A 13,051-nucleotide genomic window follows, 5' to 3' on the forward strand; every position below is an offset into this window, starting at 1 on the left:
AATTAACTCTAACATACACTCTTTGACCATGATTTTTCTGTTTTCTTATTTTTTTTCTTTTTTTGAGACAGAGTCGTGCTTTACAATGTTGACAGGCCTGGTACTGCTATATAGCCCAGGCTGACCTTGAACTTCTGACAGTCAACTCATCTCTGCTTCTCAAGTATTGAAATTATGGCATGCACTGCCTTGGCCAGCTGCAATCCTTTTCTTACTTTACCAGCTCTCAGACTTCTGTTCGGCCTGTTATACCATGTCTTCAGTCCTGCTGCTATCTCTAGTTCTTTTCCCTTTTAATTTTGTAATCTCTCGTCTCTTGCCCGGTTCCTCTTCTTGCCTGGTCTCGCTCAGCTTCACCTTCAGGGGGCCATTCTCTTTGCTTTCTTGTCTGTGTGCCGTACCTCCTTAGCTAGGCCTCAACTAGTTGACTTCCTTGAGCCTTGCAAGCTCTAGTGGAGAAAAATCATGTCACTTTATTCATTAGTACTTCACTAAGTTCTTCATCTCTGGTGCCATCTAATGTAGACCTTCTCTCTCTCTCCCTAGTCAGCTCTCTATTGCATTCCTTATCAGGACTATTGCAGATACTCATTCCTTTTTCCTAGTGCACTCTTTTTTATTATTTTTAACAGATAGCTTTATGTACAATTTCAAAGCAGCAAGAACTTTCATCTGCTTCCTCTTCCTGCACCCTGCTAACTTTTCCTTTCTTCCCACTTCACAGAGAGATAGGGGACTATGTAGTGCTTATCTTTATACTCCAGTGCTGAATTCTCTCCTTATCTCCCAAGGGACTTCAGTAATCCCTCTTTTCCTTTGAAGACTTCAACATAATAATCACTGCATCATTTGCCAGCTTCCCCTTGAGTACATATTTCTGTTATCTAAAGAACAGGAGAAGTGGAAGAGTGTGTGTGTGTGGGGGGGGGGGGTCCTTCAGCATTTTAGGTTCTTGAAAAAACAAAGCACTTAGATTTTCTTCTTTCATTAGCACATAGTATAACTTTTTCTAGCCTATGGTATGTGCTGGTGCTCTGTGATGTTCTGTGACTCATGTAGACACGTCATTCCATTCTTTACCTCTGTCATCAAAATGACATTCTCCTTGTCTGTCTCTGAGTCTTTACCTGTTGAGTATAGTAGTCATTCGATTTTGAACCCACCCTAACACAGTATGGCTTACAGTAATTTAACAACTGGCATAAATATTATACTATTAAATAATACAAGTTTGAGGTTCTAAGGAGAGATAAATTTTAGAGGTATTCTGTGCATCACAGTACATTCTGTCCTCTACCCTCTAAAAATCTAGATTCTTCCCAGTAATGCAAGATACATATAACCTATCCCGAACTGCATTTACATATAAACTCTAAACATCTCACATTTCATTATGTAAACCACCTGAGCCTGGCAGTGGTGGTGAACACCTTTAATCCCAGCACTTTAGAGGCAGAGGTAGGTGAATCTCTAAGTTTGAGGACAGCCTGGTCTACGGAGTGAGTTCCAGGGTGGCTAGGACTACAGAAACAGAGAAACTCAGTCTTTAAACACAACCCCCAAATAATCTAAATCAGGTGTGGATGAAGTTCTATCTCCTACCCAGAGACGAGTGTATTTGGAAAAGAAGTCATACTTTCTAATATGTATTAGTAGGGCAGTGATATGATAGACAGCCTCATTCTAAAAGGGCAAGAAAGAAGGAATAAAGAGATACCAAGCAAGTTAATCACCCAACAGGGCAAGTTTTATTCCTTAGTCACATTCTAAGCGCCTCTGGCCTCTGCATTTGTGCCCTTTGCTCTTGGAGTCATCCTTTCTTCCCTTTGTCCCATGCCTGTCTCCGGCCAGGCCACCACTGGTTCTGCTGGTGTGGGGTTATCAGATGCTGTGTCAGCCTTCAGGAAGTCAAGAGATTGATGCTGTTAGACCTGAGGCTCGCTGCAAATCCTTCTCAGATAATCCTGTCTCTAACTCTGGCTCCTGCTGCTAATTGACTCTATGAGTCATACTCCCCATATCTTCAGTAAAGGTTTGCCTAGCCAGAGCCTTGGTCCCTTTTTCAGAGCACACTGTCTGGATAGACGTAGGATTTTCCGGATTATCAAATGCTGTTTTCTTTCTTCTTAATAATTAAATTTTTAGTTTATATCTTTAATGTTATGATTTTATTATGAGCATCAAGAAGAAACAGCCTTTACTGTCTACACTTGGGAAGTCTCAGCTACACATCTAAATTTGTCATGTATAAGGTAGTTTTCCCCCCAATAGCATGAACTCACTTCAGCCAAATATAGAGCATGCATAACAAAGAACACCTTTCCTCCAGTGCCAAGTAATGTTCACCATTCCTTCCTTAAGGCTTCTCTAGAAATAATGTTAATATTTATATCTGTAGCAACATTGTATTCATGATAAATATATATGCGTGCAATTATCCATACATATACATAGGGTTACAAGTGCTTTCTCTTCTATTCACTTTTGTCTAAGACTTTACCAGAAGCTTTAAGATCTGCCTTTCTGCCAGTGGTCTCCTGAAGGAAATTTGGGCTTGTATTATGAAAACCATCAAAATTCTTCCAGCATCATTCCATTTCCTAATCCAAAGCGTGTATTAGCTTCCTAGGGTTGCCATAACAAAACAACAGGAATATAGTGTCTCATGGGTATGAAAGTATAATGGCAAGGAGTTGGTTAAGTTGCTTCTCTCTTAAGGCTCTGTGGGAAAATCCATTGCAGAAAGGCCTCTTTCCTAACTCCTGCTGACAAACCTTGGCTCATAGCACTCTTATCACTACTTCCGTTATCACATGATATTTTCCTTCATTTGCCTCCTTATAAGAACGCCAGTCTTTGGACTTAGGCCCTCCCCTAATCTATTATGATTTCATCATGATTAATTATATCTGCAAAGACCTCATTCTCATTTGAAGTTAAATTCTGAGGCTTTGGAATATTCTTCAATCCACTATGTTTATTACTGCCACTTCCCTATCTCTCATTCATTTTTATACAAACTGCATTTTTCAAGTAATAAGATTGATCATTCTCAAGAGCACTTCAAACATTGACTCAATGGGATCAATAAATAGACAGTGAAAAACTGTAAATGCCTTTGTATGCCCCTCACAAATCACAGCCCCCTTCTGTTCAGATGTAACTACTGAACTGACTTGTAATAATACTTTCTTTATATTTTTTCTTCTATCTCTATATCCATCAAAGAAACAATCTTTACTTTTCTCATGTTTAAATACTCTTTCAGTCAACTGAACTGTACCTATACGGGGTCTTCCTCTTTTAATTAATATTAGTATTTGTGAGATTCATCCACATTACAGTTTGGAGCTATAGTAAATTCATTTTCACTGAAGTGTCATATTCCTTTATATAAACATTGATCTTTTTCTATTTTGCCATAACTGGGCATTTGGGGTATTGTCATTTGGATGGAGCATCAGTATCAGTTCTGCTGCATGATGCTTGGATAGGAACCCTGGGAAGCATGCGTGAGTTTTTCAGGGCTTATACCTTGGGATGGAATTAAGAGGTGATGAGTTCACAAATCCTCCTCCACTTTAATAAATATTAACTAATATCTGTCAACATCTCAACACTCATGGAAGATTGGTTGGGCTGTTCCATGTCCTCATCCACTGGGTCTTGTTAGACACCAATCTAATAGATGTTTACTTATGTTTCCTTGTCTTCTTTATTCCCTTAATAATGGTAAGAATTAACATCATTAGTATTAGGTTTTATACTTTCAAATGTTATTTTCTTTAACCTATTGTTTTGAAATTTTTTCAGTATGGAGAAAAATTAAAAGAATACCTGATAAATATTTGAAAAAACCATCAGGTGAAAATAGGATTTGTGTGTGTGTATGTGTATGTGTGTGTGTGTAGGAGTAGTTCACGTGTTTGTATGCATGTGTACCATGTGTGTACCTGGTGCCCATGGATACCAGAAGGCATCCAATCTCCTGGGAGTATAACTATTGGCAACTGTGAGCTTCCATAAGCATGATGGGAAACAAATACAGGTCTTCTGCAAAAGAAATAAACACCTTTAACCACTGAGCCATCACTTTAGACTATAGGGCTTATTCTTAAATATTTCATTATATTTTTCCTAAAGGCATTTTCCTATACAACCATTATATCATCCTTGAAAAATTATTGTTATTATTACAATTTTATCTAATATACATTTTATAATCAGATTTCTCATTTTATCTAGGGTATAATCATGGATCACACATTGCATTTAATTTGGTGTGTGTGTGTGTGTGTGTGTGTCTGTGTGTGTGTGTGTCTGTGTGTCTGTGTCTGTGTGTTGTGTTAAATACTGTTTTGTTTCCAGACGTTTATACTTCTCAGGAGTTCAAATCTATGTTATTTGCTTCATTGTGTGTTTAATTTAGTATTCTAGATAATTTCTAGAAAATTTCATTTTCTAGTGCTGAGGGGCAGCTTCTCACAACTGTAGAGACCAACCATTTGAGCAGCCTTCTTTGTGAATGGGCCTTGAGTTACTTGTCTGTATAATAAATGTGAAAATGACTATTTACTTCTAAACACTCTTGTGTATGTTTGTGCCTGTGTCTCATATAGTCTTGGTTCAGAAATCATTTTAAACCTGTATCAAAACTGTAGCTCAGTCCCATGGTTCCTTGAATTTGGTAGATGTCAGTGGTCTCCAGTTGTGTAAGCTTCAGCTTGGAAGGAGGAAGCTAGGACTGTTTAGGCATTATATGTATTGAATATTCTATCTCCAAATCTCTAGTTATAGTGTACGGAAATTTGTATGAATTCTTATCATTATAGTTAAGAATTAGTTTGTTGGTTATATGTGTTTAAAGTATCCAATCTCTTTCTGTCTAATCATTTCAGTGTCTGCATGATACCTCTTGATAAACAAAATTCTCTATCTTTATGGAATAAAGTGTTTTAATATTTTCTTCATGTTTAAGGCTTTTTGTGTTTCAGTTAATTAGTTCTCCCTCGTGAGAGTAGAGAGGTATTGTTCTCTGTTCTAAAGGTTTATTTAAGTCCTTAATCTACCTGGAACTGATTTATGTAGACATTATAGAGTTCCAGTTTTTCTTTCTTTCTTTCTTTTCTTTTCTTTCTTTCTTTTTTTTTTTTTTTGAGACAGGGTTTCTCTGTGTAACAGCTCTAGCTGTTCTGGAACTCACTCTGTAGACCAGGCTGGACTTGAACTCACACAGATCTTCCTGCCTCTACCTTCCAAGTGCTGGAATTAGAGGCATGAGCCATCACTGCCCGGCCTCAAATAGATATTCTAACCAACACCCAAAGTCTATACAGTGACCAGTAAGTAAGAATAGGCCTTCTGAACCTGTGGAGCTTCACATGGAATTTATACTTTCTCTATCAAACATATTCTATGTAATTACTCAGCACCAAAAGTATTCTTTAGTGAGTGTTTGTTCATTTCTATATTGGTGGGATATTGGTATTTTTAGCATTGTATACTGAGATTTCTTTGTGTTTTCTGAAGACAAGTCCCTTATAATACTTTCTTCTGGTCTGTAGTTTATCTTTTCTTATATTCTTAATGGTGTCTTGAAGCACAACGTTTTTATATTAATGAAGTTCAGTTTAGAAATGTATTCTGTTGTGATTTAAGCTTTGGGTATCTTAACTAAGAAATCTTTCCTGAAATCAAAGTTTAAAAAAAAAAGTCTTCTATGTCTTCTTCTAGAATACGCACTGTTGTAGTTATTGTACTTAGATCTATTTATTATGCATGGAAAACTGTTTATATGATCTAAATCCTTAATTTCATGTGAAGATTATCAACTAATTAACACTATCATACAAAGACTCATTTTCCCATTGAATTTCCTTATACAGTTTTGTTCCTTTGATCCATATCTCTGTGCTTTTGTCTGAAATCCCTAGTAGACTTTTATAGTGAGTTTGACAATGAAGAGTAATACATCCAACTTTATTTCTTCTATGCTAGCTCTTTTGTATCCATGCAAATTTTGTTAACACCCTGTTGATTTTTTTTTTCTTCTACAAAAATGCTGGAACTTAATGGAGATTGGATTGAGTCTATCATTTAATTTAGAAAATAATGTCATTTTTAAGAGACAATTTCTTCTAGTCTATGAACACAGAATGCTTCTTTCTTTATTCAGACCATCTATAATTTAATTCAGCGATTTATATGTTGTAGTGTACCAAACTTATACTTCTTGTATTAAATGTATTTCTAAGTATTTTATTCATTTAGATCCTCTTATACATAAAATCATTCTGTTTTATTTTCTGATTCTTATCTGCAAGAATACAGAAATAAGTTCAGTTTTGTGTTGATCTTATATTAGTCTAACATGATCTAATTACACGTTTTACTGATTATTTTATTAGTTCTAATGGTTTTATTATGGATAGCTTGGATTTTTTGTATGCTGTTTGACTTATTTTCTAGTCTGGAAACGGTTTCTTTACTTGGTTTTGCCTTCTATTCTCCAGAATCTTCAGTACATTGTTGGATGGAAGTAACTAGAGTTAGTGTCTTCGCTTTATTCCCATCTCCGCCCCCACCCCCCACCCCTGGCTCTTGTTTCTCTGTGTAACAGTCCTGACTCTCCTGGAACTTCTTCTTCTGTGCACCAGGCTGGCCGCACCGTGATCCAGTCCACCTGCCTTTGCCTCTTGAATGCTGGAATTAAAGGAGTGTTCCATCAGGCCCAATCTTCTTTTAACTTAATATTTTTATTAATCCTTTGAGAATTTTAAATACTGTTAGCCTATGTTTTAATTATATTCGCCCTTTACTCTATTTCTACCAGATCCACCCTTACCTCTCCACTCCCTCCTAATTTCCCTTAAAGAAAACTGACTTAACTTCCCACAGAAGCCATCAGCTGTCAGTAGCTTCTCAAGGATAGGGGCCAAATGCTCTACTGCATGTCATGCTGACTGACTTCCGGCTGTTGACTGACTTGATGCTGGGCAGGTCTTATGCAGGTAGCCACAGCTGCTGGGAGTTGCTCAATGCAGCCATCCTGTCGTGTCCAGAAGTCAATTTGTTTAAGAAAAGGTTTATCTTATCGTGTGTGTGTGTGTGTGTGTGTGTGTGTGTGTGTGTGTGTGTGTGTGTATGCTCATGTTTTTGAAGGTGTCTATGGAAGCCAGAAGATGGGTCAGGTCCCCTTGAGCTGGACTTACAGGTAGCCTTGCGTTGTCTGGCGTAAGTGCTAGGAACCAAACTCACTTCTCTGGAAGAGCAGCAAGTGTTCTCTTCAGGGAGGAACATCTGTTTTTAACCATTCATCTTAGCTCTAGGTTTTCTGTATCAGCTCTGATCGGTACATTGCTTTCTTGCAGTCATTAAAATTAATTACCACATCTGGTAGGCTGTCCTAAAGCCACAGAGATTTCTTCTAGGATAGTTCTAAAGGACAGAAGTCCTAAGATAGAGTTGTTAAAAATGGTTCTTGAGATTAGGTGAGCTTTCTTCAACTTCTGGAAACCACTAGCATTCTTTGGCTCAAGGCCCTTCCAAACAGTGTTCCAACTGCTACATATGTCATCACATTTAATATTTTTATATCTAGGTTCATGAGAGGCATTGGTCTGTGGTTTTATTTTGCTATCCTTGTTTACTTTTGGTGACTATGTTACTAATAGAATTAATTGAAACAGATTCCTTCTTCTGCTAAGTTTTTGTGCAGGATTAGTATTGGGTATTTAGATATTTGATATAATTCACCAATGAATCCAACTGAACCTGGTTGTTTCTTTGGGATAGCTAGCTGATTAATAATTCAACCTCTTGTTAAAGGTTTGGTAAAACCTCTTTGAAATCTGCAATGATAATTTTTATATCTATGAATTTGTCAATACATATAAATTTTCTATCTCGATGACTTAAAGTTCTTCACAGTATTTCTATATAACCACTTTTCCACAATTGGTGATGCTTCTTTTTTAGTTCATAATTTCAGTCATTTTTTTCTTTTCTTCTGATTATCTTTTGTTTCTTTTTCTTTTTCTTTTTCTTTTTCTTTTTTTTTTTTTTTTTTTGTGTGTGTGTGTGTGTGTGTGTGTGTGTGTGTGTGTGTTAGCAAGTGATTTGTCATTTAAAATTTCCAAAGAAACCACAGGCAGACCTGGTGATAGGATGTACTTTGTATGGTATTTTATGTGCCTAGCTCTAAGTAAGCGCCACAGGAAAATCCTATCCACAGGAATGGGGTCTAGCACCATCTTACGGCGCCTGAGATTGGAAGGATGTTGGCCTAAGTAGACTGTTAGCCATCTAGACTCATGCTAAGCTACTCACAATTTAGTCTCACAGCTGTAAGGGCCCACCCTGGCTAAGGTACTTCAGGGCGCATGTGTCAGTGATATACAGCAAACTACAAGTCTGCCACACTGATGTGCATGTACCTAGAAGTGAGCTGCCATGAGTTAACTGGAGTGGTGATAGCTGTGGTGCCCAAGGTTTGGGTATAGTTAGTAGAGATAGTCCCTTGGCCACTAAAGCTGATTCTAAGGTGAGTCACATTGAGCCTCAGAGTTGCCAGGGCTCATCTAGTCCTGAAAGTTGGGTAAGAGGACCCCAGTTCCACACCAAGCCCAGACCTGATACAGTGGAAACTTGTATCTCCCATTTAGATGTGCAGGTCTATACCTGATGTGGGACTGCATCTAGAGAGTATACATCTGAACTCTAAACTATGTTTGGCGCCTTTAGTTTCTACTCAGTACTGTCTTTCACAATGATGGGCTTGGCACAGAACTCTGAGACAAAGCCCTGTGCAATTTTCATGTGGACAGATAGAGTCCAGCTGTTTACTGTGCCTCCTGAGATTGGAGGAAGGGCTTTGGGAACAGCATCTACCTCAACCAAATGGAGTTCTCATGCTGTAGTCCACAGGTACTGGCCTACAGGCAGAAGCATGCACAAGGTGTCACTGTGGCAGGGCCTGGCCTTAATTCTCTCTCCAGGCTGATGTGCTTGGAGTTGGGGAAGGAATATCTTCTTGTCTTTTTCACTGTATGTTTTTTCATAGCTATTCATTATGATGTATTTTTAGGGCAAAATCATTAAGTGTTATCCACCAACTTTTTTTTCTGACTGTTCTGTTTTGTTTTGTTGAGATAGGATCTCATTCTGTAGCTTTGTCTGGTCTGAGACTCACTATATAAATCAGGCTGGCCTCAGACTCACAGAGTTCTGTGTTCCTCTGATTCCTGAGTGCTGGGATTAAAAATTTGTGCCACCCCACCTAGTTCCTCCCATCTTTCAGTTCCTAGGGTCTCTGCTTATTGATCTCTCCATGATGGTCATTGAATAAGTATTTTTTTATTTTTTATTTAAATATTTATTCAGATTACATCTTGATTGTTATCCCCTCACTTGTATCTTCCTGTTCCCCCTCCCTCCCTCTTTCACCCTAGTCCTCTCCCCTAGGCCTGTGACAGAAGGGGACTCCCTCCCCTACCATATGACCACAGCCTATCGGTTCTGATCTGGATAGCCTGCTTGCCCTTCCTCTGAGTGCCACCAGGCCTCCCTACCAAGGGGAAGTCGTGAAATAGGAGGGACCAGAGTTCATGTCAGAGTCAGTCCTAGCTCTCTACACAACTGTGGAGAATGTGCTGTCCCTTGGCTAGATCTGAATAGGGGGTCTAGATTTACTGCATGCATTGTCCTTGGTTGGTACAGCAGTTTGTGTAGGCCCTCCTGCATAAGTATTTTTGAGTATATAATTTAGAATGCTCATAGAATATCAGTAGTTCTGCAGCCTCATTGCTAATCTTCTTCCTCTTCTTCTTCCTCTTCTTCTTCCTCCTCCTCCTCCTCTTCCTCCTCCTCCTCCTCCTCCTCCTCCTCCTCTTCTTCTTCTTCTTCTTCTTCTGCTGCTGCTGCTACTACTACTACTACGTTTTTTTAAGACAGGGTTTCTCTGTGTAGCCCTGGCTGTCCTGGACTCGCTTTGTAGACCAGGCTGGCCTTGAACTCACAGAGATCTGCCTGCCTCTGTCTCCAGAGTGCTGGGATTACAGGTGTGCACCACCACGCCCAGAAATTTTATTGATTTTCAAACATCAGATTTTTTTTCCTATGGCTCTCACTCCTTATCTGAGTTGCATTTCACCAAACTCTGATGTGATCCAACACTTTTAATGTATCTATTAGTTATGTATTTTTCCTCTTTTATGGAAGATTCTCCAATCTTTTGCTCATTTTCCCCTTGGTTGCCTACCTCTGTTTCTTACAAATATATCCATATATATATATATAGAATTTCATAAATTCAGTATACATGCTCTTTAACAGTTGTCCGTATAGTAAATATCTTATCCCATGGTTTTTCTATCTATTTACAACTTTCTTACTTCTATTTATTGGGTGTCCTGTGCCATGGCATGTGTGTAGAAGTCACAGGATGACCCCAGAGATGGAAGTCAGGTCATCGGGTTTTGTGGCAAGTGCCTTTACCCACTGAGCCATTTTTGGCACATTTTTAAAATATTTTTGATGATCGGGAATTTTTTATTTTGCTGCAGCTATATTGGGCAGTCATTTCCTTAATGATTACACCTTATGTGCCCTTTAAAAATACATTTTAGTTTGGAAATGAAAATATAATTATACATTTCCCCCTCCCCTTCCTCTCTGCATCCTCTTCCATGTATTTCCCCTTTGCTTTCAGTCCATGGCTCTTTTTTTCTTGAGTTCACTTTTTGTATCTTAAGAGGTAAATACAGACATAGTACAACTTCTACCAGGGGAAATTTACATATGAAAACTATGTACATTTACTCTTTGTCTCAGCAATTTCACTTCATAGAATTTATTTAAAGAAATGCTTGAAAAATACCAAATTGTGTGTGTGTTTGTGTGTGTATGTCTCTGTGTGTGTGTGTATGTGTGTGTGTGCGCGTGTGCACGCATGCATGCATGCGTGTGCACAGACATGCACACAAAGCTAATTTTTAGGACATGGTTCAGAACAGCATAAGACTGGATATAAGACCATATTTTAGTGTTTGTTAGTAGGAAAGTATCTGAATAGCTATTGTATATATACACACAGTGAAGTATTGTGTGACTGTAAGAAGGCAAGAGAATAGATTTTTACATTAATATGGAATTATTTATTGAATATATTATTAAATCCAAAAAAGCAAGTTTCAGACCAGTATTTATATAAAAAGGATATAATTAATGCATTTCAGTTTTTAAAAAGAGGAAATCCTGGAACCATAAGTCAAACTTAATAAGAAATAGTACTTATGGGGAAGGGCAGGAATGAAGTGAAGGGATCAGAGATGGAATGCTACTTCCATGAAGGTACTGTATAACCCTTTTCACTTTAGAGCCATATAGATGTTTGTGTGATTACAGGTGAGATAAAAGCTTTCATCAAAAAGGGAGAAGGGCTGGGGGATATACTTCAGTGTGGAGTGCTTGCTTAGCATGCACTAAGCCCTGGATTCATTCCACAGAATCCTATGCACACAGAACTCAAGAGATAATAAATCTGTAAAATTAAAAACAACTTGAAGCAAAAAAACCAAAACAAATGATAATCATAGTTGGTAGCATAACAACACAAAATAATTATTGAAGTGGCGTTAAAGTAACACATGTCTATTGCTAACAACATATACTCTAAGGACTGTGAAAATATAAAATTATATTCAATCATTTTATTGTTATTTTGTTAGTATTTTATTTTGGTTTTTTGTTTTAATTTGTTTTGTACATTTATTGTTGTTAGTATTGCTTGTGAAATTTTCAATTATGTGAGTATATTGTTAGAGAAAGCCAATAAAGCACTTTGATAATATTATTAGAGTCTGAGGAACTGGAAATAGAGCTCAGTGGTAGAGTACTCACCTAGAAGGCAAATAGCTCAAAACAACCCTCCAAACAAACAAAATAAAAAAAGATATAAGTCTAAAATCAGAGTTTAAAAACTAACCTTGTCATATTAAATTTGAATTGGAAATGCTGTTATAAATTTAAGATCTATTTTTTTCCTATAAAATATCCCAGCTTTGTCTACTGCAAAGGTTTAGAAGCAACAGCAATGAACACGCCAAACAACAGTAGTTTCCAAGTACTTTTCTTTAAAAGGAATTAAGGGATCATTGTTCAAGTCCAGGTTCAAGTTAGAACATGTGCAAGACAAACTTGGGACACCTATGGGTCCTAAGTGGGACATTGACTACAAATAATCAACATATTTAACTGAAAAACCTGCATTATATAAAAATACATGATTTCATAATTATACTGAAAAATAGCCACTGGTCACCATTAGGTATTTCTAAAGTAGTATTTTCTTACTCATAAATAATGAAGAAGAGATAGAGTCAAGCATTTATCCTGCCTTTTTTGTTGTTTGTTGTTTGTTGTTGTTGTTGTTATTGTTGTTTTCAAGACAGGGTTTCTCTATATAGCTGTGACTGTCCTGAAACTTGCTTTGTAGACCAGGCTGGCCTCAAGCTCACAGCGATCTGCCTGCCTCTGCCTCCCTGAGTGCTCCAATTAAAGATGTGTGCCACCATGCCTGGCTGCTTTTCTTATATAAACTATATTCAGGAAAACTAAAGAGTTGATTATTATGATTTTAGATTAAAATAAAAAAGGAAATAAGAGTCAGGGAAGCCCCATTTTGAAATTTATAGTAAGTTAGTAAATCTAAACAGTAATCACCAATGGACATAAAGACCATTAGGTAAAAATTGAATGGAGTACATAATAATTGAGAGATATGACAAACCCCACTTACGTTCACTGATTAATTTCAGCATCACTAAAAATGTGCCCAGTAGACAGTATGTGCCTTTGAATAGGGCACAATAGGAAATACACAACTATATATGAAAAATTTTGCATGGATCTAATTAAGTCTTTACAGAAACCATATTTAATGCAGCTTTTAGAATATTGTAAATGGTTTTTATCATTCTGGATAATCTGGTATCTAAGAGCAATTTTATATATGTTGGGAATTTGAAATGCATTAATTTGACCCAAATTGACT

At 37.3% G+C, this 13,051-nt stretch overlaps 1 protein-coding gene across 1 annotated transcript in view; it reads left to right on the forward strand.

Moving 5' to 3' along the window:
• Positions 1–13,051, forward strand: part of RBM41 (RNA binding motif protein 41) — a 49,814-nt gene that overhangs the window by 17,556 nt on the left and 19,207 nt on the right. The gene's annotated exons all lie outside the window — the stretch shown is intronic.

This window comes from Acomys minous (genome assembly GCF_964271855.1).
Source record: "Acomys minous genome assembly, chromosome: 7".
NCBI classification, from domain to species: domain Eukaryota; kingdom Metazoa; phylum Chordata; class Mammalia; order Rodentia; family Muridae; genus Acomys; species Acomys minous.